The following is a 22,113-nucleotide window of genomic DNA, read 5'->3' on the forward strand; positions in this document are numbered from 1 at the left end:
TAATATAAATTCAAAGTAAAGGAGCGGAGGGGAGAGCAAGAGAACCCTCCGCTCTTGCGGCTCTTCGGACCGGATAGAACAGCCATACGGGTTGGGTCCGGCCTGCGGGCTGTAGTTTGCCCAAGGCTGCTCTAGACTTTCCTTTAGTAAAGACTTCTTAGTCTTTCTTTGTCTGAAAGTATTTTTATTTTGCTCTTGTTTTTAAAAATTATTTCCCTGGACTGTGAGTCTAGATATCAGTTATTTTTCTGACACCATTAAAACTTTTATTCTATTGTTTTCTGGATTTCATTTATTAAGGAAAAATCAATTGTCTGTCTAGTGGCTATAACTGTGCTATAATTTGTTATTTCTCTTTGGCTGCTTTGAAAATCTTTTCTTGATCCTCAGTGTTCTGAAGCTGCTTACCATGTGTCTCCATATTGTCTTTGTGTATCCTACTTTACTTTGTTGATCTTTCTGAATCCGAAGACAGATGTATTTCAGCAATTCTGGAATTTCTTATTCATCATTCATCTCCTTTAATGTGACTTCCTACGTTTTTCTCTGTTATGTTTCTTTTTGTTGTTGTTAATCCTCACCAGAGGCTATTTTCCCATTAATTTTTAGAGAGTGTGGAAGGGCAGGGGAGAGACAGTGAGAGAGAGACATCAAATGATTGCCTCCTGCACTCACCAGGGTAGTGCCTGCAACAGAGGTATGCACCCCTGACCGGAATTGAACCCGAGACCCTTCAGTCCTCAGGCCAATGCTCTATCCACTGAGCCAAACCTGGTAGGGCCATTTCATCATTTCTTAAAGCCTCATTCTTTGAATCTACAACCAGTTGACTGATTTGATTTGCATTTGTGACTTACTTTAAATAAACCTCTTTTTATTATTTTAATTTTTATATTAAGAAATTTCATTTAAGTATTTTATACATTTAATAATCTCTTCTTTGTTGTTCTAATATTCAATCTCAACCTCTATTTTCATTTTGTGGTTATGATTGTACTCTCTATTGTTTCTCCTTATTTTCACTCATTAAATCATTTTCCTTGTGTGTTTTTGTTTTTGACTATGACATCACATATCTGGAATGTTATTGGTTATATTTTTGACAAAACAAACAGCATCAATTCAGGTTTCAGATCTGTGATGAGGACCAAGTTGTTTTATGATCTTTTTCCTTCAGCAAGCATTAAGAACAAGACTATATATATATTTCAGACTGCCAGCTGTCAAACATAGGGGTTTGAGAGGTGGAGGAGGTGGGACTAGATGAAAGAAGGTGAAGAGGTTAGCCAAAGAACATATATGCATAACATATACACATAGACAACAGTTAGGTGATGGCCAGAGGGAAGGGGGTTGAGGGCTGGATGGAGACGGGCAAAGGAGGGGAAAATGGGAACATCTGTAATAGTGTCAACAATGAAAGTAAAGTTTAACAAAAGTAAAGAAAATGAATGAAAGACTATATATATTTTTCAAACCCCTTGTCCCTATGGACTTTATTTCTCACTTTATGGGAGAGGTGTTCTATTATACTTTTTACTCTGTTCCTCATGAAGCAGTCAGTCAATAGGAAAGCTCAAGGCTTCCAAGGATCACTAGAAATCTTCATGCTTGAAAGCTGACTTCGGTGATTCCTTACCAATTAGGTTCCCATTTTTACTTTGATCTTAGGCTTTGCAGAGTTGGTTTTTTTTTTATGTCATGTGTGTATATACATAATTTTATTTATTTATTTAAAAATGTTTTAATAGTTTATTACTAGTAATTTTTTAAAGAGAGAGAGGAAGGGAGGAAAGAGAAGCATTGATGTGAGAGTATAACATTGATCAGCTGCCTCTTTCAGGCCCCCTAGTGGGGATTGAACCCGAAACCCAGGCATGTTCACTGACCAGGAATAGATCCAGCAACCTCTTGGTGGCAGGACTATGCCCAAACAACTGAGCCACACCGGCCAGGGCCATAATTTTATTTTAATTTAATTGTTTTTATCCTTCATCAGAAAATTAATTCTGAGTATACAGATACAATATACTGGTTTGAAGCAGAAAATCAATTGTTTGTAGCTCTATAAAGATAGTTATACTTAGTTATTTACATTATGAAGACAATGTAAACAGTGATATTTTTTTCTTTAACTCAACATAAATAAGTAACCTCTGCTTAAACTTTAATTCAAACTAATTTCCTACATCTGTGAGTTTCCAACCTTTCCCTTACATAACTCTGATGAGCTCCTGTTATGTCTTTTTGTCCCTAAAGCAAAAACTTTCTCATTAATCTTATTAAAATATTAAGCCCTGTCAACAGAGAAAATGAATATAATTTTGTTTGATTCTGCTTTTGAATAAAATGAAAAGCATATTTTTGTTCCTATTCTAATCTTTTAGAGTTTATAAGCACAAAATGTTAATTTTATAGCATTTGGGATTCTTACAATTATCATTAATGGTTATTGTTTAACTAAGTAGGAAATTCATAAAATGCCCATTAGGCTCACTAGTGAAGTTATCCATGTGATAGTTGGAAAAGGAAGGTAGAATTGGATAAGAGATGTGCACAGTCATCTCTTTACTCATGTGGAATATGTGTATGTAAGGCACCTGTTGTTGGCATTTTCTGGCATAAATATGTCAAAAATATCTGGTTACTACCTTTGGAATATGGAATTTTCACATTAGTTTAAATCAGCAAGATTTATTTGTATAAATTAGTATTTATATTGTTCATTGCTCTGTTTTGTTTTAATATATTTTTCCTTAAAATACATTACATGCTATATTCTTGTTTTGTTTAAAAAAAATAATGTGAAAATGCCATTATGAAAACATCTGTATAATAAAAGCCTAAGCGACTGCTATGGCAGAACGACCGGAACGACTGGTCGCTATGATGTGCACTGACCACCAAGGGGCAGATGCCCAATGCAGGAGCTGCCCTCTGGTGGTCAATGCACTCCCGCAGTGGAAGTGCCACTCAGCCAGAAGCTGGGCTCATGGATGGTGAGTGCAATGATGGTGGCAGGAGCCTCTCCCACCTCTGCAGCAGTGCTAAGGAGCAGCGAGCCGAGCGGTAAGGAGCAGCAAGCAGGAGGGTGATAAGGATCGAGAGGTCTCGGACTGCAAGAGGGATGTCTGACTGACATGAAGTGGGCCTAAGCCTGCAGTCAGACATCCCCCAACGGGTCCCAGACTGTGAGAGGGTGCAGGCTGGGCTGAGGGACACACCCCGCAGTGCACAAATTTTGTGCATAGGGCCTCTAGTTTAATTTATAAAAAGGCTGTATTTTGAAGGAAGGAGAAGGGGATTTTCAAACTGAAATTTCAATCCATCAGTACTGAGTTTATTTTCACAAGCATTTTTATTGTTTTAATTTTTATTTTTCAGTAGTGTTTAGTAGCAATTAGAATTCATAGTAATTTCTGTTTTTCCAAATATTATAGTGTATGTGGTTCATTTCTTTTAATGCATTGAGGGGTAGAGTTCTTTAATTATAACGTGTTCTTGCATTTCTACTCCTGCAGCTATCTAATGTTAAGCCAAAGAGTTAATACCAAAGTACTAACCACAGGAAAGGATTTTAATTAAATACAGTTGAACTGGTCAACTTTGTGGAGATATTTTAGTGGGCAATTGTGCATTGTAGTATGCAATGTTAGCCCACAGAAAAACTTAACTCTTCATAACCCTTTTATCACAATAGACATGTGATCCCATATTACCTGTCTGCTATTTTTTATTAATATGGACTCTTTAGGTACTGAGTTGTCATTCTTTCACTTTTTACCTCATAGAATTAAAGTAGTATGACATTTTAACTTCAAAATGTCTGAGTTTTGATCTTTTTTTTTGTTTGTTTGTTTTTATTTTTTTAATAAATCTTTATTCAGATTATTACAATTGTTTCTCCTTTTTCCCCCCATAGCTCCCCTCCACCCAGTTCCCACCCCACCCTCTCCCCCCAGCTCCTTCACACTATCCTCATCCATAGGTGTATGATTTCTGTCCAGTCTCTTCCTGAACACCCCCATACCCCTTTCCCCCTGAGAATTATCAGTCCACTCCCTTTCTATGCCCCTGATTCTATTATATCCACCAGATTATTCTATTCCTCAGGTTTTTAATTCACTTTATTTTTAGGTTCACTTGTTGATAGATATGTATTTGTTGTTCATAATTTTTATTTTTACTTTTTTCTTCTTCTTCTTCTTTAAGAATACCTTTCAGCATTTCATATAATACTGGTTTGGTGGTGATGAACTCCTTTAGCTTTTTCTTATCTGCCCTTCAATTCTGAATGATAGCTTTGCTGGGTAGGGTAATCTTGGTTGTAAGTTCTTGCTATTCATCACTTTGAAAATTTCTTGCCACTCCCGTCTGGCCTGCATAGTTTCTGTTGAGAAATCAGCTGACAATCATATGGGTGCTCCCTTGTAGGTAATTAACTGTTTTTCTCTTGCTGCTTTTAATATTCTCTCTTTGTCTTTTGCTCTTGGCATTTTCATTATGATGTGTCTTGGTGTGGTCCTCTTTGGATTCCTTTTGTTTGGGGTTCTGTGCGCTTCCTGGACTTATAAGTCTATTTCTTTCACCAGGTGGGGGAAGTTTTCAGTCATTATTTCTTCAAATAGGTTTTCAGTATCTTGATCTCTCTCTTCTTCTGGCACCCCCATAATTCTGATGTTGGTATGCTTGAAGTTGTCCCAGAGGCTTCTTACACTATCTTCAAGTTTTGGGATTTTTTTTTGCTTTTTGCTTTTTCGGTTGAGTGTTTTTTGCCTCTTTGTACTTCAATTCTTTGACTTGATTCTTGTGTTCCTCTAGTCTGTTGTTGGGTCTCCATATAATATTTTTTATTTCAGTCAGTGTATGTTTAATTTCTAGTTGGTCCTTTTTCATATCTTCGAGGGTCTCGTTATATTTATCAGCCTTTTCTAGGATATTCTTGAAAAGCCTTATAACCATGGTTTTGAATTCTATATCCAGTCGTTTGTTTTCCTCCATTTCTTTTGTTTGTGATCTGTTTCTTTGTCGCCGCATTTTCATTGCTTCCCTGAGTTGGCAGGGTAGATTTGTGTGCTAGGTTTCCTATATGGCCCAGTGGGTCGGCCTCCTCAGTTATCCTGAGGTGGACACTCTTGGTACACCCCTTTGTGGACTGTGTGTACAGCCTTGTTGTAGTTAAGTCTTGATTGTTGTTGGTATCACTGGGAGGAATTGACCTCCAGGCCAGTTGGCTGTGAGGATCAGCTGTGTCTACGCTGTGAGAAGTTCGGTGCTGGAGACAGCCTTATAGGATTAGACTTGCCAAATTGCAAAAGCCTCTGTGCTCAGTTTGGATGGGGTGGAGTCTCAGGGCAGAGCAGACAGTCTTGGCTCCCCATCAGCCTTGCCCTTGCGTGCGCGCCTCCATAACTCTGCCTTCCCCGGCTCCTGAGTCTCCACCCGAGAGTCCAGATTCCCCCCACAAGAGCATGGGTCCTCAGGGGCTCGACTGGAGCTGGGGTTCAGTGCAGTCAGAACTAAGGTTCAATGCAGTCAGGAGCTTCCAACTCCCTTCTGATAGGAAAAGCCTGTGGCAACCTCTGCAGCCTTTGTGCACACTGGTGCATGTGCCTCCAGACCCCTGCCCGCCAGGGCTCTCCTGGGTCTCCCCCGGGTCTCTGAGTCTCCGGGTGCCTTTCTCTCTATCTGATAGTCCAGACTCCCCCTGTATGAGCCTGGGTCCACAGGGTTTCGCCCAGAACTGGGGTTCAGTGCAGTTGGAACTGGGGTTCAGTGCAGTCAGGGGCTTCCTTCCCCCTTCTGCCAGAGAAAGTCAGCCAGGCTCTCAGCCGCCCTTCCTCTCTACGCACACAAAGACCCTTTGCCATACCTCCAATTCTCTGTGAGCTTTTCTCTTTCCTTCTAGTTGTAGAATTTCCACTCAGCCAGCTTTCCTATGGTTCTGGATGGTGTCCGTTCTGTCTTTTAGTTGTAGTTTTGAAATTGTTGTGTGAGGCAGCAGTTTAGGTGCCTACCTATGCCGCCATCTTGGTTTCTCTCAATTTTGATCTTAATATAATAAGATTTGTGAGCAATTAACTTCCCCAAAGCATCATTATCTCAATTACAGTGGGATTCTTCAACCTTTAACCTCAAACAAAATTTGGCAAAACCTTGAATGGATGCTTTTTTAGTTAAAATAATCAGCTTCTACGTTTCTATGTTACATGAAAATTATTGCTTGTATAAAATTGGCAAGTAAATATTTGCTTACAAATTAGATAAATCAATATTGATAAATCAAAATTTCTGCATGTTTTAGAAAGAGAATGTCTTATTTTTTAAGCATAAAATAATAAGGCAGAGAATGACTCAATATTACTCATGAAATGAAAGTATATACACTGTCTATAAATTTTAAGTCTTTATATTTTATAGTATGTATTAGAGGAACTGTGACATGTAGCACAAAGTATAGTGACTTTTACTTGAACCACTGCTATTCTCATAATGAAGAAATGCTGCAGAAATAAAATAAAAAAGTGTAGTGGTTCTCAGACTTTTTGTTATCCTTTACTTTCTTAAAAATTATTGAGGACTCCAAAGAGGTTTTCATTATGTGAGTTTTATATTGATATTTACTGTATTAGAAACTAAAATATAAATTTTAAATGATTTATTATTTCCTTTGACATTAACAGAAAATAATTACTTATAATATTTTTATAATAAAAATAACTGGATTTTCTAAACAAGCAAAATTTAGTGAAAAGGGTAGCATCATTTTACATTTTTCCAAATCTTTTTCATGTATGGCTCAATAGGAAGATTGCTGGATTCTCATGTCCATTTCTGTATTCACCATTTTAATATCAAACATTATGTAGCCTTTGGAAAACGCCACTGCATACCCTTGACAGAATGAAAGTAAAAGACAAAATAATATCAATATAATTATGAAAGTAGTTTTGATATTGCAGTTCTTTAGACAAAGGTGACCCCAGACACACGTTGAAAACTGGTGACTTAGTGGTTTAAAAGAAGAATCTTTCTTCCCTCTGAGTCTACAGGTCCCCTGGGCAATTCTACCAATCTGAATTTAGGTTGACTAAGCTCACTCGGCTTACGCCAGTATTGCAGTCAGTTATTGGGTTGTCTGGAAGTTGGCTGCTCTAGGTAGGCCTTGGCTGAGATGATGCGGACTTTCTCCACCTGGCCTCTGTGCCTACAGCAAGCTGGCCTGGCCTCTTTCCATGGCAGTGAGGTTTCAGGAGGGCAAGTGAAGCATGAAAGGCCTCTTGAGTTCTAGGCTTAGAAATGCACACTATTCATTCTATAGCATTCTTTTGGCCAAAATATATTAAAAAGTTAACTTACATTCCATCATGAGAAATAGATTTCTCCCCTTGATAGGAGATACAACAAAGTGGTATTGGCACATTCAAAAGGGGTATATCAATAAAGGATGAAGAATTCTGAACATTTTATAAGTCAGTTGACCATAGAATCCTTAGATTTCCAACAAAAATACAAATTTAAATGAATTCTTTGCATCATTTTCAATTGATTTAACTTCATTGTATACACTGCAAAAATATGTAAGAATAAATTTAGAAGTAATGGTGTCATCTAAAATTTATTAGTTTTGTCCCTACACTGTATATGCTCAGGTATAACGAGAGCCTCAGATATAATCAGGTTATGAGAGATGTGCTTATGTTAAATAAAATACATTGACATGGGTAATGACTTTGCTAATTGCTTAATTTATAGTAAGAACTATAAATAGTATTCAAGATGAAAATATGTGTATGTGTATAATTAGCAAACCTCTCACTGTAGCCAAGTAATATTAAGCAAACTATGAAACTGCCATTGAACATTCACTTTAACAGACCAGAAAAAGTCAAAATACATAATTTAAGCAATTTATTTTTTAGAAAATAAATATAGAAATCAGGATGTTTTTCTTTTATTATCAAAATATGCATAGGAGGTCAGATGAGCAAAGATCTAATTATACCTAGCTAAGAGAACCACATGTAATGATAAGTTTGCTTTGTTTTTTCCTTTCTAACAGGATGGAAAATTCTTTAAATATGTACATTGCATCTCTTTCCACTTCAAGGATAACCACACCATTAAGGGCAAAAATACCCAAATTGCCCTTCCTGGACCAGAAGTTACATACTCAACTATGTGTCTAGAATCACATAGGTCAGTGGTCGGCAAACTGCGGCTCTCAAGCCACATGCGGCTCGCGAGCTGCGGTTTGCCGCTCTCTTGACTTATGAGTTTGCCGACCACTGACCTAGACTCTCGATTCCAATAATTACAGGCTGTTGTTGTTCCTTGTGATTAAGCCCCTAGTGGTCGGCAAATTTGCGAGCTGCAGTTTGCCGACCACTGACAGATGAGTGATGCAGTTCAGTAGTAAAATATAAAGAAATTGGATGGCGGGAAGATTGTAGGAAACTAGAGAGAAACTTCCCCATCTACAGAGAACTAGGTTCAGCCAATGACTGCAATATGAGAATGAAAGCCCATTAGTACTATGAACTCTAATTTCAAAAGAAATTTAGATATTTATCTGAAATTCTTTTTTTATACATTGCACAGAGCAAGCCAATCTTGTTAGAATCTAATTCTCCCTTAGGTGGCTATTGTTGTGAAACAGACATTATTTGAACATTGCTGATGTTGTCATAAATTTCCCACTTTTTAGACCTTGTTTCAGTTGACATATTGTCTTGTTATTAATGTTCATATATTTTGATATTGATATATTAATATTTATATATTTATAATTTAATATTGTTTTCTCCTTAAAATTATGCAAACTTGTGCTCTCATAGTTAAAGTGTAGGAACATCTTAAGCAAACTTAATTCAAATGAATAAAACTGTAAAAGGTCACACAGACAAAAAAAAATTCAGAAAAAAAGAGAATGGGAGAGAAACAGAAATAACAATTAATATAAATGTGCAAGCTCCCCCCACTCCATTTAACTTATATACCCAGTGTGAACCTGAGAATGGAATGGGAGATGTGTGTTCTTCCTCAGATATTATCCATTTCTATGTGTGAACATCTTATTCACCAAACAATATGATTCTAGTGCTTAAGGTGCATGCATTTCACACATAGTGCCTAAATCCAATTGGGTTACATTTGGCACTCAGTAAAAAAAGCACACTCATTTAATATGTGGGGAAAACCACTATCAGTGAATCCCATTTTAGATAGAATATCGGTCTTAAGCTTGCCATAAAAGTTCTACTTCTCTCATTTTTGATTATACATGTTTTATGCTTTAGTTGGTAAACATAGAATTAAATGGCTACATGACTGACTATGATTTTCGACTGTAAAGATGATATTGAATCCTTTCAAATGTATTATATTGATTGTCAGAAACCTCAGGCTTGGCTTTGTCCTTTCAATAACAAGTTGGACTCTAACATTGATTTCCCCCCACCCCTATAAAGTTGTGGTTGCGCTAATGATCTTCACATTTCTTTGTAGCTTGAATATTATTATCTGTTTGACTTTCAGGTGGTTTATTTTGTAATTTAATGAAAAATGAAATGTGCTTTGAACTGCTGAGTAAATGATAAACAATTCCTCCAGATAACAATGTAAGTGAAATTCTATTAGAAAACAATGTATAAATACTGTTTACATCTAATTAATTTTTCGTCTTGCCTCTTCAGCATTCTTTTAAAAAGAAACAAGGCAATGCTTTGTGCATGGTCGATTTCTCAACAAGTGTCTGTTCGTGTTTCATGTGCTTTATCCCACATAGTACCCTCTACTAGTATACAGATAATCACACTCACTAATGTTATGACCTGTTATAGGCTTCATCTCTTACATGCATAGCCAAGTGAAAATCTGCAGTGTAGACTCATCCTTTTATTCCACAGTCATACCAATTTCAACTCAGATATCAATGTGTAGACACAATGTCTTAGCGTGTCTGGGCAGCTAACAAAATACCACAGGCTGAGTAGCTTATAAACAACAGACAAGTGCCAACATGAGCAGGTAAGAATCCTTTTGTGGTTGCAAACTTCTGGTCATACCCTTACATGGCAGAAAGGACACGAGAGCTGTCTGAAACCTCTCTTCCAGGGCCTCTATCCCATTCAGGAAGGCTCTGCTCTCATGACCTAATCAGCTCTCAAAGTCCCACCTCTTAACACCATCACCACTTTTTTGGGTGTTAGATTTTCAACATCTGAATTTTTAGTGTGGACAGAGATTGAGACCATAGCGTACAAATAAACAAACTGCTCACAAGCAAGTTTTTCACCAGTTAGCATGGGATTTTAAATGGACAAAACTAATTATGAATTTTTATTCTGTAATTTAATAGCTATTTGAATACAGGCAAACTAATTCTATTTCATAGCCTCCTTTGTTTTTCCTGTAAAAGGGCACATGACTTAAACTTATTGTCATCTCTTTCCATCGCTCCTTTACAAGTGGTATCATGAAAAATATTTCTAACATAAAAAAAAATAAACTCAGATATCCAAAGTGTTCTTTTTAATAGGATTGTAGGCACACACAAAAAAATTTCCCCAAGCTAACTGCTACTTGTCCCTCCTAAAAGTCTCCACATGGCTTCTTCTTTATATCCTTACTTTTCGGAGTCTTCTTCAGCTGGATTTCAGGCAGTTCTGAATGATGTTTGTTCTGTAGTTTCTTTGTAATTTTGATGTGATTGTGGGAGGATGCGGGTACCAGTTTTACCTATGCCTTCATCTTGACTGGAAGCCGGATAGACTTTTTGAATGTGTACCAAGTTCTAGTTGCTTTGTTATCTCATTAAATCAAATAAATAACTCTGCAAGTCAGATATTGATGTGCTAACTTTAAAATGAAGAACCTGAACTATGTTGCATATCTGAAACTAATATAATATTGTATGCTGACTATACTTAAACAAAGTAAATAAATGAAATTAAACTAAATTAAGAACCTGAGGATGAAGACTGCTTAAAATCATGCATATATACCCTAGCCAGTTTGCTCAGTGGTTAGAGCATCAGCCTGTAGACTGAAGGGGCACATGCAGGAGGCAACCAATCAATGTGTCTCTCTCACATCCATGTTTCTCTCTCTGTGTCTCTCCCCCTCCTTTCCACTCTCTTTAAAAATCAATGGAAAAAAATATCCCCGGGTAAGGATTAACAGCAACAACAAAACAAACAAACAAACAAAATACATCCAGTAAATAGAAAATGCTAATTAAGATGTATCCATCTTCTACATTATTTTAATAAAGCATATGTAGAATGAGATTTGGAGTTGAGTTTTAAGGATGAATAAGAGCTAATTAAACAGTCAAAGAATAAGTAATTCCAGGCGCAGAAATCAATTCAACATCTGAATTTTTAGTGTGGACAAAGATTGAGATCATAGTGTACATGTGATGAAGGGAATGACTTAACTTGGAAAGTGAGTAGTCCCTCAAAGCTATAATATTGATCTTTCAATGAAATACCTGACTGGAAATGTAGGTTGTAGCCAAGATGTAATATGCCTAACATGGAGCTAATAACAATATGCAAGATGAACTTCAGCAATAAGTGGTTTATGGCAGGGCAAATAAGTAAAACCCTATAGCTATGAACATGGGCTACTGAGTTTAAACACCTTATCATACCAATCAATTCTAGAGTAATTTCCAACACTAAATAAAATTTTTTTATAATGTGCATACCCTTGTGCCTGGCAAATAACGACTCTCCAAAAATATTAATTGTTGTTATTTTGGAAAAAGAAATCAATTTGTTCATTTAACAAACACTTGTTGAGGACTTGGATACTGCAGTAAACAAAACAGATAAAGTTCTTGCTCTCAATGGGCTTAAATTCTAGAAAGGCAGGGCAGTCAGAAAAAAATATTAGCAAAAAAGATTAGGAGAAAAATACCACAGATCTGTTTGATATATAATTTATTGAACAAAATTACATTCTACATGCGGGATGGTGTGTGCCACAAGTCAGGGAAACACAGGACGAGGTAGGAATGAAGCTGAGATTTCTGGTGACTTCTAGCAGCAGCACAGGGCATTGTGTTATTATTAGCCAAAATAGGAAAAGAGACCCAAGAACACATGTGGGCAGAGTTGAGGAGAGGAGCAGAAAGTGAATCTGATTTAGAACGTGTCAAATTACAGGTGTCTGTACATCCCAGTAGAGATAGTGGGATCTGGAAATTGGTTACTATAGAGGGTAGACTATGGTAGGACAGAAAAAAATATTTTCTTGGTTATGCATCTGTCTCCAACCTCCAGCAGAACGGTGGAGCACACTGAACATGTGCTTCACAAGTTTGTTGTGGAAACTAATGAATTTATATTTTGTAGAAAATACTATCTGTAACTTTGTGACTGACTTGCAATGAGATTCTGCTAAAGAAACTCCCTTCTGCTTTCCATCTTTACTGTTATCACCTCTCAGATAGATGCAAGAAGCAAAACTTAGTGCTTTGGCTAACTGGTTGGGTTTACAGGGTCCCTTTCTAATTATGCTCTGCTAAATAGAGGTACTTATCAAGCAAAGTGTAAGCTGTTATTTAATTATAATTTAAAAGACTCTCCATGAAGAGACTCTAAGTTTAGCAGAGGGATCTGAAAGAAGTAAGATATTCTTTAGAGACAGCAGTGGATGAAAGAGTTTTAACAGCATGTGTTTGATATTTTCTGGACTAAGATATCCTTAACTTTCAAAGGATGAAAAATTAAATACCTTGGATCAATAGAGAGTATAAAAAATCAAACCTATTGATCATAAGTCATTGACAATAATATATATTTTATATTGCTGAATTATTACTGTACCTATACAATATTACCATAGTCCTGCAAAAATGAATACTATAGTCTAAACTGTTATTTTACTAGTAAAGATGAGCTTAGCAAACTAAAGTGAATTTTAGAATTAGTCAAATCTCTGAAAAATAATGGCAAAAGTTATAGTGATTCTGAATATTTTTATAAACCATGACATATTATGTTTAACATAGTTTCAGTGTTAAATGTATTCCCATAAATTCCAAAATTTTCACTAATAGTAGAAATGGATTCCATTAATCAGAATGTTTTACTACCAGGCAAAAATTCTTAACTGGATAGAAAATAGTTAAAATGTGCAGTTTGTAATATTCTATATTCTCAGTTAATGTTTTTATCATATAAATTTTATGAAAATGATGTAAGTTGAAAAATTCTGCACAAGAAATATAATATTTTATACTATGACATTTTATCTACATAATTAATTAAATATTGTATTAGCCAATGAAACACACATGAGAAACCAGTAATTTTGAAATAATAAATTTCAAAATAAAAAATTGATAAAAAAAATTATCAAAAAATACAAAAAAAATAATTATCTTACCTAATAAAAACAAACATGTAAATTGACCATAACTCTGCTACGCCCACAGCCAATCAGGAGTGAGTATGCAAATTAACCCAACAAAGATGGTGGGTTAATTTGCATATGCAGACTGAAATTGAACCTGGGATGCTTGAATCTGCAGGTCGATGCTCTATCCACTGAGCCAAACCAGCTAGGGCAACTGGCCATTGTTTTTGAGGATACATGGAAGACAGGGAAAGTCTTCCTCTAATGCTTATTTTTAAATACCCATCAGAAAAATATCCATGGGTTCCTTTGCAGCCCCTTTCACCTCGTTACCTACTATATTTAGTTTGTTTAGAAGATGAGATGTAGTGTCAAAGTTAAAAATCCTCTGTTTCCTGAATGTTTCCTAATAATGGTTCATTATAGCTTTGTCTTATTACTATTTTTCTTTTAAGAATGTGGACATATTTATTAAAAATATACCAAGAATGGCTAATAATGATTTTAGAAACCAAATCTAATACAAATTGAAACGTGAACATTTCTATTGAAACCAAATCTAATACAAATTGAAACGTGAACATTTCTATTGAGATTAGTTCCTATTTAGTAAGGGGTGCTATATCAAATGCATTGCTATTGCTACTTTAATTAGAAAGGACCCCTTTTCACAATGACTCTGGCTCTGGAGGAATTATAAACACACAAGTTAGAAGCACTAAGAAAGCTTATTCTACTAAACTGTCAACAGCAATCTCTCAGATCTGTTTAAATTTATTGAGAGGCCGGAAGATCTGATTGACATTCTGACAATAAACACAGAATCAATGCTAACAGTGTTACATTTAATACACAGAGATATATTAAGGATGTAGGGAGTTGGCAGTAGCTATCATAAATGTGCCTACTCTTTGACCCAGCAAATTCATTTGTGAGATTATATCCAAAAATTATGCACCAAGGTATATTGTAAGAATTTTCACTGTGTTATTTTGCAATAGAGAATATTTGAAAACAACCTACAATATATATTTATAAGAAGAGGGTCAAATAAATAAGTGTTTCAGCTAGAGAATTCAGGAATTTATTTTTTTAATCCTCACCCAAGGATATTTTCCCATTGATTTTTATAGAGTGTGGAAGAGAGGGGACTGGAGGGAGAGAGAGAGAGAGAAACATAGAGGGGGAGAGAGAGAGAGAGAGAGAGAGAGAGAGAGAGAGAGAGAGAGAGAGAGAGAGAAATATCTATGTGAGAGAGACACATGAATTGGTTGCCTCCTGCATGCACCCGACCAGGGCCCATACTGGAGAAGAGCCTGCAACCAAGGTACATGCCCTTGACCAGAATCCCACCCTGGACCCTTTAGTCCTAAGGCCAATGCTCTATCCACTGAGCCAAACTGGCTAGGGCAAGAGAATTCAGCTATTTAAAAGAATAAAGTACTCTATTTGTACTGACACAAAAGGATATATATATACACTTACTTAATTTATCTTTCTTGTTAAAATTATTACAGATGTCCCCTTTTCCCCCCTATTAACTTCTTTTAGCCTTTCCCCATGCATATAATGCAGTGAAGTCAATTTTGATTTTAAGCAGGTGCGTGTTGTGTGTTTGTGTGTGTTTGTGTGTGTGTGTGTGTGTAGAATAGGCCCTGGAAAATTAAATTATGGGGGAAACTAGTTATCTCTAGCAGGATTTTAGGGGTGGGGTGTATGGATACATTTACTGCTTCTATTTTTTCCATATTCTTACTTTACTTGTATAATTAAAAGCTAAAGTAATACAGTTTCTCTTTCCTTCCTCACACCTTATGAATAGAACTTGCACATGCCTTTGTGTATTACAGCATTCATTTTTATTTTTATACTTCCAAAAATATGAGTTTTCAGGACTGGTGGGTGACATAAATATGACATCAGAACTGGAGAATATACCTATGATAATAAGCAGTATTCCTCCTAATTTATCACTGTGCATTTACTATTATGGGACAGTTGGGCAGGCCCATACTAAATATAATTTTTCATATATATATATATATATATATATATATATACACACACATATATATATATTTCACATGTGTATATATAAAAGAAGGCTAAGTAGTAGACCTTAGTTGGTTATTAATTTGTTTTACTACATGAAGAGAGACAAAATAGTATAATGTTTAATAGAACAGTATGCAAAGTTGGGTAGATCTTTGGTTGGAATCTCAATACTATAAGACCTTGGACAAGATTGTTAAATGCTCCCAAAAGCCTCATTCTTTTCTTAACTAAAAAAATATCATAATAACTACTTGTTGGAATTCTGGGAGGATCAAAATAGATCATGCATGTAAAAAGCCCTGGAGCACAGTGCTTACCATGTAATAAGTTCCCCTAACACTTAGAATTCATTTGTGCTTTTTCATAGTTTATATTAATATTTTGTTTTCCTCAATAAATTGTATAATTCCTGAAACAACATATGGAAATATTATACTGAATATATTTGCAAAACTGTATAATTTTCCAATAACATCTTTAGCTTTTGCAATAGAAATATAGCTATTTTAGTATGAGTGAGCTGGAAGTTAGCCTTAGAAAAACATATTTTGTGTAATTCTCTCATTTTAATTGATTATCTGCACAGTGCCATAAATCAGTGATGTTTGGAGTATACATGGGAAATAATGGAAAATAAATTATAAGATTGAACATAGGAAAATTGGTTTTCACTGTTAAAATTATTAATTTCCTTCTGAAATGAGTCTTTCTTTAGAGATTTTCATTGTGCACTCAGACCATAGCTTCCTGATCAATAAAGTAATTCAAACCGTGGGAGAATGAAAAAGAGAATAGACTGAAAGTTTGATATAAAAATTATGTTTAAGGAACTGGTAATGAGTCTTGGTTAGAATGTCTATTTTAAAATTCATTTGTTTCTTTTTTAAAACCACTTGACAATCTACTTTAAGAAATCAAGTGGGGGATGGGGGGAGTGGTGAAAAAAGAAAGAAAGGCCTGTGAACTAAAATTGTTAGACAACTGTGAATATTGCTAGCTTAATCCTAACCTTGAATCTGGGAATTTAAAATAAATAAATAAACTGATATATTAGAAATTTTTAAGATTTCTGATAATAAGACGAATAAAGAAAATGAAAACTTTAAAATTAATTTTTAAAATGTCAATTATGACATTGCTATGAGTATTCCTAGTCCATAGATGCTTATAGGCTTCCCATATGAACATTTAACTATGGAAATGACTGGTTTAATTTAACCAAGGGCAGGTCCTAGAATATTTGTCTTTTTATATCTGAATTGGCACCTCTAGTCAACCTGAAATTATTTATCAATCAAACCCTAGAATGTACATTTTATGGCCTAAGTTGTCCAGTTAGATATTGGAGTACATACAGTCTTTTTAGAAATAAAAATTATGTCTCCCAGAAAATTAATATATGAGCATAATTTTATTAAATATTAAAAGAGAAATAAGAATTGGAACAGGGTCAGAATGCATTTTATACCCTGATAAAAAATCCCTTATAGTATTTTTGTTTCACACATTTTGCATAATTTTGAAAATATATTATATGTCTAATTTTAGGTCCTTATTGACAAATATGTAGTTTTAACTATGTTATATTACAAGGAAATAGATAAGTGTATAAAGAAACATAACAGCCATGCATACTTGTATTAAACATACAACCAATATTAATGTCATTGCAGTCTTTCATCTTTTCTCTATGCATTTTTACATAGTGAAACTTTTGTGTGTATTTAAGAATAGTAAATATATAAGAACATTTACAGCCTTATAAACAAGATAATATCCAGAGATAATTTAATAGCAAATGCTATTGGGTATTTTCATTCAGAAGGAGTTTTAACGATACAGAAAAAAAGTTTCTCAAGTTTTTTTACATGGGAGTGACCTGTAAATTACCCAACTCAGCTCTACCTTTTAATGGGAATAAACAAGAAACAACATTTGTTGACAATTATCCTTGTAAACTCCAAACTATATAAATGTTATAGCATTGTAAGCAATTTCTGAATGGAAGAAATCCAGTTATGCTTCAAGTGGTTATAAATAATGGATAATATATTTTATTTGATATATATTTATTATCATACTAGAGGCCCGATGCACAAAAATTCATGCAAGAGTAGGTCTTCCTTCCCCAAGCTGCTGGCACAGGCTTCCCTCCAGCACTGGGGACCCAGGCTGGCTTCCCTCCGGCCCTGGCTTCATCAGGAAGGATATCCGGAATGATGTCCGGAAGATGTCTGGTCTAATTGGCATATTACCCTTTTATTATTAGAGATTTCTTGATTCCAGAAAATTTGAAGGTACAAAAGGAGAACTGAGCTTTGTAATACATAATACAAAGTCCAGCTTCATTATTCAGATTAATATCTGCATGAGAATGATTAAGTCTTATTGGTTTCTTGAATTTGGAATCAAAAGTAAATGAAAGAACTGCAGTCCTTTACACCAAATTTCTCCATTCTTGGTTCTTAATTCATCTCTAAAATGACTTAGTGGAACATCTTAAAGTATTTTTTTGGGGGGAAAAAGTGTTTGTTTTCTAAGACTTTACATATCAGAATAACATGTTATGTTTGCTCAGTGGATAGAGCATTGGCCCACAGACTGAAGGATCCCAGATTTGATTCCTTTGGTCAAGGGCATAAACCTGAATTGCAGTCTCCATCCCCGGTCCCCCATCAGGACCCTGCGGGAGGCAACCAATCGATGTGTCTCTCTCACATAGATGTTTCTCTCTCTTTGTCTTTCCCCCTCATTTCTACTCTCTCTAAAAATCAATGGAAAAATATCCTCTGGTGATATTTGCCCCTGAAAAATAAAGATAACTTATGTGAACTGCAGTTATGGAACAATAACTTTTCCCTTCAAAAGTCTCAAGAAATTTTGTCATTTCATCCCTTTTAAAATTATTATGGAGTAGAAGTCTGTAACAAGTCAGTTCATTTTGTTTGTCAAAATCTTTGAAGTATATTAACTTGTACTCTTTCTGGTTAGTTGAAAGATTTACAAGAAAAGAGAAAACACAAGTTCATAATGCAGAGATGTTACACTATACCCTCTGTCTGGAATCTCTCCACCTTTACCCACTTCCTGTCTGCCATCACCTCCTTTATGGAATATTTCCTGAGGACATCTACTCCTGGGTCGGGTAGATGGGACAGACCCCTTCTTTCTCTGTTTTGTTTTCTATTGTAATCTGTGCACATTCTAAAGTCACACGTGTCACATTTTAGGATCTAGTTTTGATACATTTACCTTCCATTTACCTTGCACTAAAGATTAGGGCAAGAACATGTACTTATTAACCTTTTATTTCTACCACAATGTCATCTGTACAATGAAGCTTCAAAAAATGCTAAAAGAACAAATCAGTATTTAACATATAGGGCAACACAGATTAAACAATCATTAATGATGTTTCTAAAAATTATTGATAACAGCTATCAGGAAAGTATTTCTAACAGAACATATGTTTTTATTGTACTTGCTTTGTTAGTTTTTTCTGTGCTAGTTAAGATGAATATGAAATTTTAGTCATTGTGCCTAGCACAAATACCTGGTAATGAATCCTATATAATAAAAGCATAGTATGCAAATTGTCCCCTCAACTGGGAGTTCATCCGGGAGTTCGACCAGGGGGTGGGGTCAGCTGGGGGAAGGGAGGGAGTACCTGGCCAGCAGCCAGTAGCTGCTATGGACCCTACTAGTGCATGAATTTTATGCACTGGGCCTCTAGTTATCTATAACAGAATTACACATTCTGACTTTAAAATTTAAAAACAAGCTCAAGTAAAAATTCTTAAAGAGAAAAACAATTGGTATTCTAACTGAGTATGTTGCATGAATGATGAGATATATTTACGCATATACAATATTTGTCAAATTGGTATTTGGTCTGACTGAATTCAAGTTAAAGTTTACCCGATATATTGCTTTACAAAAATGTGTGGCAATTTTATTGAGACAGTGTATTATCTCTTCATATTAGTGATATACATATTATTAGTAATGTGTTTCAATATTATTGCTTTCACCAAGTTAAATTTGATTTGGAACCACCTAATTTTTATATCTCTTTGATAAACTGAGTAGATAGGAATGCATAAAAAGTTAGATTTATTAAATGACCTGTCATTTATCATAACTTTATAGCATATTAGCAGTGTAAACTTTGCCTGGTCACTTAATTTAACATAAATCTATCCAATCTTTAGTTTCCTTATTGGTAACTTGAGAATAACCAAATGTATATATGAGTTTCATGGAAGATTTAGCAAAATGTACTATACAGCCCTCTGAATGAGGTAGTTATCATCATCATCATTATTCCTTTCTCACCCATGACAACTCAAAATAGCTTCTGGACTATAACTTTCCTTAGTACTAACACCTGTAATTTTTGCTAAAGTAATTCAATGTCTGCTATTATCAGTTCCACTCCAGCCTGGCCTTTTTCGGCTCATTGAAAAGAAACTAGAAATCTGTAAGAGAATGGTATCCAAAAAAAGAAGTTAGTAAATAAAGTACATCTCTTGCTTCAGTTTCAAAAACATTGCTGTTTCTTCCAATTCTCACTTCCAGTTTTACTATTTTTACGGTCAGTGGCAGGAAATCTCTAGCCTGTCAACACTACACATGTTCTATCTGTGTTGAAGCTTAGCGTGAACCAGAAAATAAATCTTGCTGGTCATCATTGTGAACACTACTAAACAGTCTAGCCTCTATAACTTTCCACTTTGTTACTACTGATAGCTACAAATGGAAAGTACAACTTAGAACTGTAAATATATATATATTAAATGGGAAAAAAATTACATCTGCTCCTATCAATACCTGAGCCTTTTGTACAAAATGTAATGATAGCCATGTTTTATAAAACCCTTTTCAATTTTGTGGCTTCCTGAAGCTTTTGCTATGTCAGCAACATTCTTTCTGTTCATCAGAAAGTATTGCATACTGCCCTTAGGGCATGTGCAGTCCTCTGCTAAGCAAAGTAGAAAAACAAATTGATCAAGAATTTTAAAAAGCAAGCTAAGCAAGTCAGGTACACATATTGATACAAGTCAGACAGATGAACAGTTGACTGTGAGACTTCTCTCATGTTTTCACTGATGTGAGGTTAAAGTGTTGAATACAAGCCCATACGTTTTGAAGAATATAATTTCCTTTTGCATTATAACTATTGATTTAAAAATAAACTATTAAATAAAATATGTTATAATTTAGTATCTTTGGGGAGATTAATGTAGCCACATTCATTCTGATAAATAGGTATATGTTTTTTTCTATTTTTCCGCCCCCTTACATGGCATGGTATACTTTGCATTGGAAAACTGTGATTTTACCCTAAAAAGCTGGAGGGAGAAAACTAAACTCATTACATTTGGTGGTTTGTTGGAAATAATCTAAGTAACATTCCATAAACATGATGAATTTGTGAATATGCTAAAGCATATGCACTTTAAGCAAGCAGCTCTACAGAGTAATAATTCACTTGTCACTTTATATCAGCATCAATTCTTTAATAAATGAGCATTTTCCTTGAGTTGATGAAGACTAGTACATAAATTTTCAGTGTCTTCCCAAGAAGAAATGTAAGATTATTTGTACACCTAATACTTTATCTGCCTCCATGAGCAACACTTTGAAATAAAAATGCATGTTTTCAGTGTTACAATGACAGAACCATTATCTCTACACATATGCATGCAAATGTATGAGGTGGTAAAGATAAGTAAATGGCCCAATAGATCCAAAGAATATCTGTCTGCAAATCGCGTGCCTGTAAAAATTTTGCCCCATATCTGAATTCTGATATTTGACAGATCATATTATATCTGTCTGAGACTTCCCTGGCATAAATTAATTCCTCTATTTTGCTACTGGTCTTTTAAGTGTGCACAGTGTCAACTGTAATTTTTTATGCTGCATTTTTAAACATCCTAAGATATTTCAAGTTATCTCAGTTATGAACTATTTCAATCTCTCAAAATATAAAATAAACAAGTGGGATTATTCTTACTTCTCACTAAATAAAATCATAAAACAAATTTTAAAAAAGGTTTTATAGTGGATTGATGAGGGATACAGTTAAACTTGATATTCTCATTTTCATGCTTTCAGACAAAGAGCCTAGACGCAGGAGTCCTCAAACTTTTTAAATAGGGGGCCAGTTCACTGTCCCTCAGACTGTTGGAGGGCCGGACTATAGTTTAAATAAAAACTATGAACAAATTCCTATGCGCACTGCGGGCCCGGGACAAGTTGGCTGCTAAGCAGGACAGGCAGCGGCACCCGGCGGGCCGGATAAATGTCCTCGGCGGGCCGCATGTGGCCCGCGGGCCGTAGTTTGAGGATGCCTGGTAGGTTTGGGTCATGACTGGAAAGCTCTTAGGCAAGATTCAAGAGTGCCATAGGAAAGAAATACAAACACTTCGGGTAGCTTTCTCACAGCTCCAAGTTCAAGATTTTTGCAATGAGAAAATTATCTCTTTCTCTTTCTCTCTCTCTCTCTCTCTCTCTCTCTCTCTCTCTCTCTCTCTCTCACACACACACACACACACACACACACACACACACACACAAGACCAGGGAATAATTGTTTATTTTCTTCTTTAAAAACACTTTACTAAGTACTAAAGTGATATAAGTTTTTTAAAACTGTTCTACATATAAGAAGTTCAGAATCCAAAG

At 35.3% G+C, this 22,113-nt stretch overlaps 1 protein-coding gene across 4 annotated transcripts in view; it reads left to right on the top strand.

Moving 5' to 3' along the window:
* Positions 1 to 22,113, top strand: part of MGAT4C (MGAT4 family member C) — a 780,710-nt gene that overhangs the window by 723,853 nt on the left and 34,744 nt on the right. The window contains exon 5 of one of the 4 annotated variants that reach the window (XM_080661845.1): positions 9,538 to 9,620. The exons of the other annotated variants lie outside the window; for them this stretch is intronic. The gene's annotated coding sequence lies outside the window, so the exon portion shown is untranslated. The remainder of the gene's footprint in view (positions 1 to 9,537; positions 9,621 to 22,113) is intronic. 4 annotated transcript variants of the gene reach the window in all.

This window comes from Plecotus auritus (assembly GCF_963455305.1).
Source record: "Plecotus auritus genome assembly, chromosome: 3".
In the NCBI taxonomy this organism is placed as follows: domain Eukaryota; kingdom Metazoa; phylum Chordata; class Mammalia; order Chiroptera; family Vespertilionidae; genus Plecotus; species Plecotus auritus.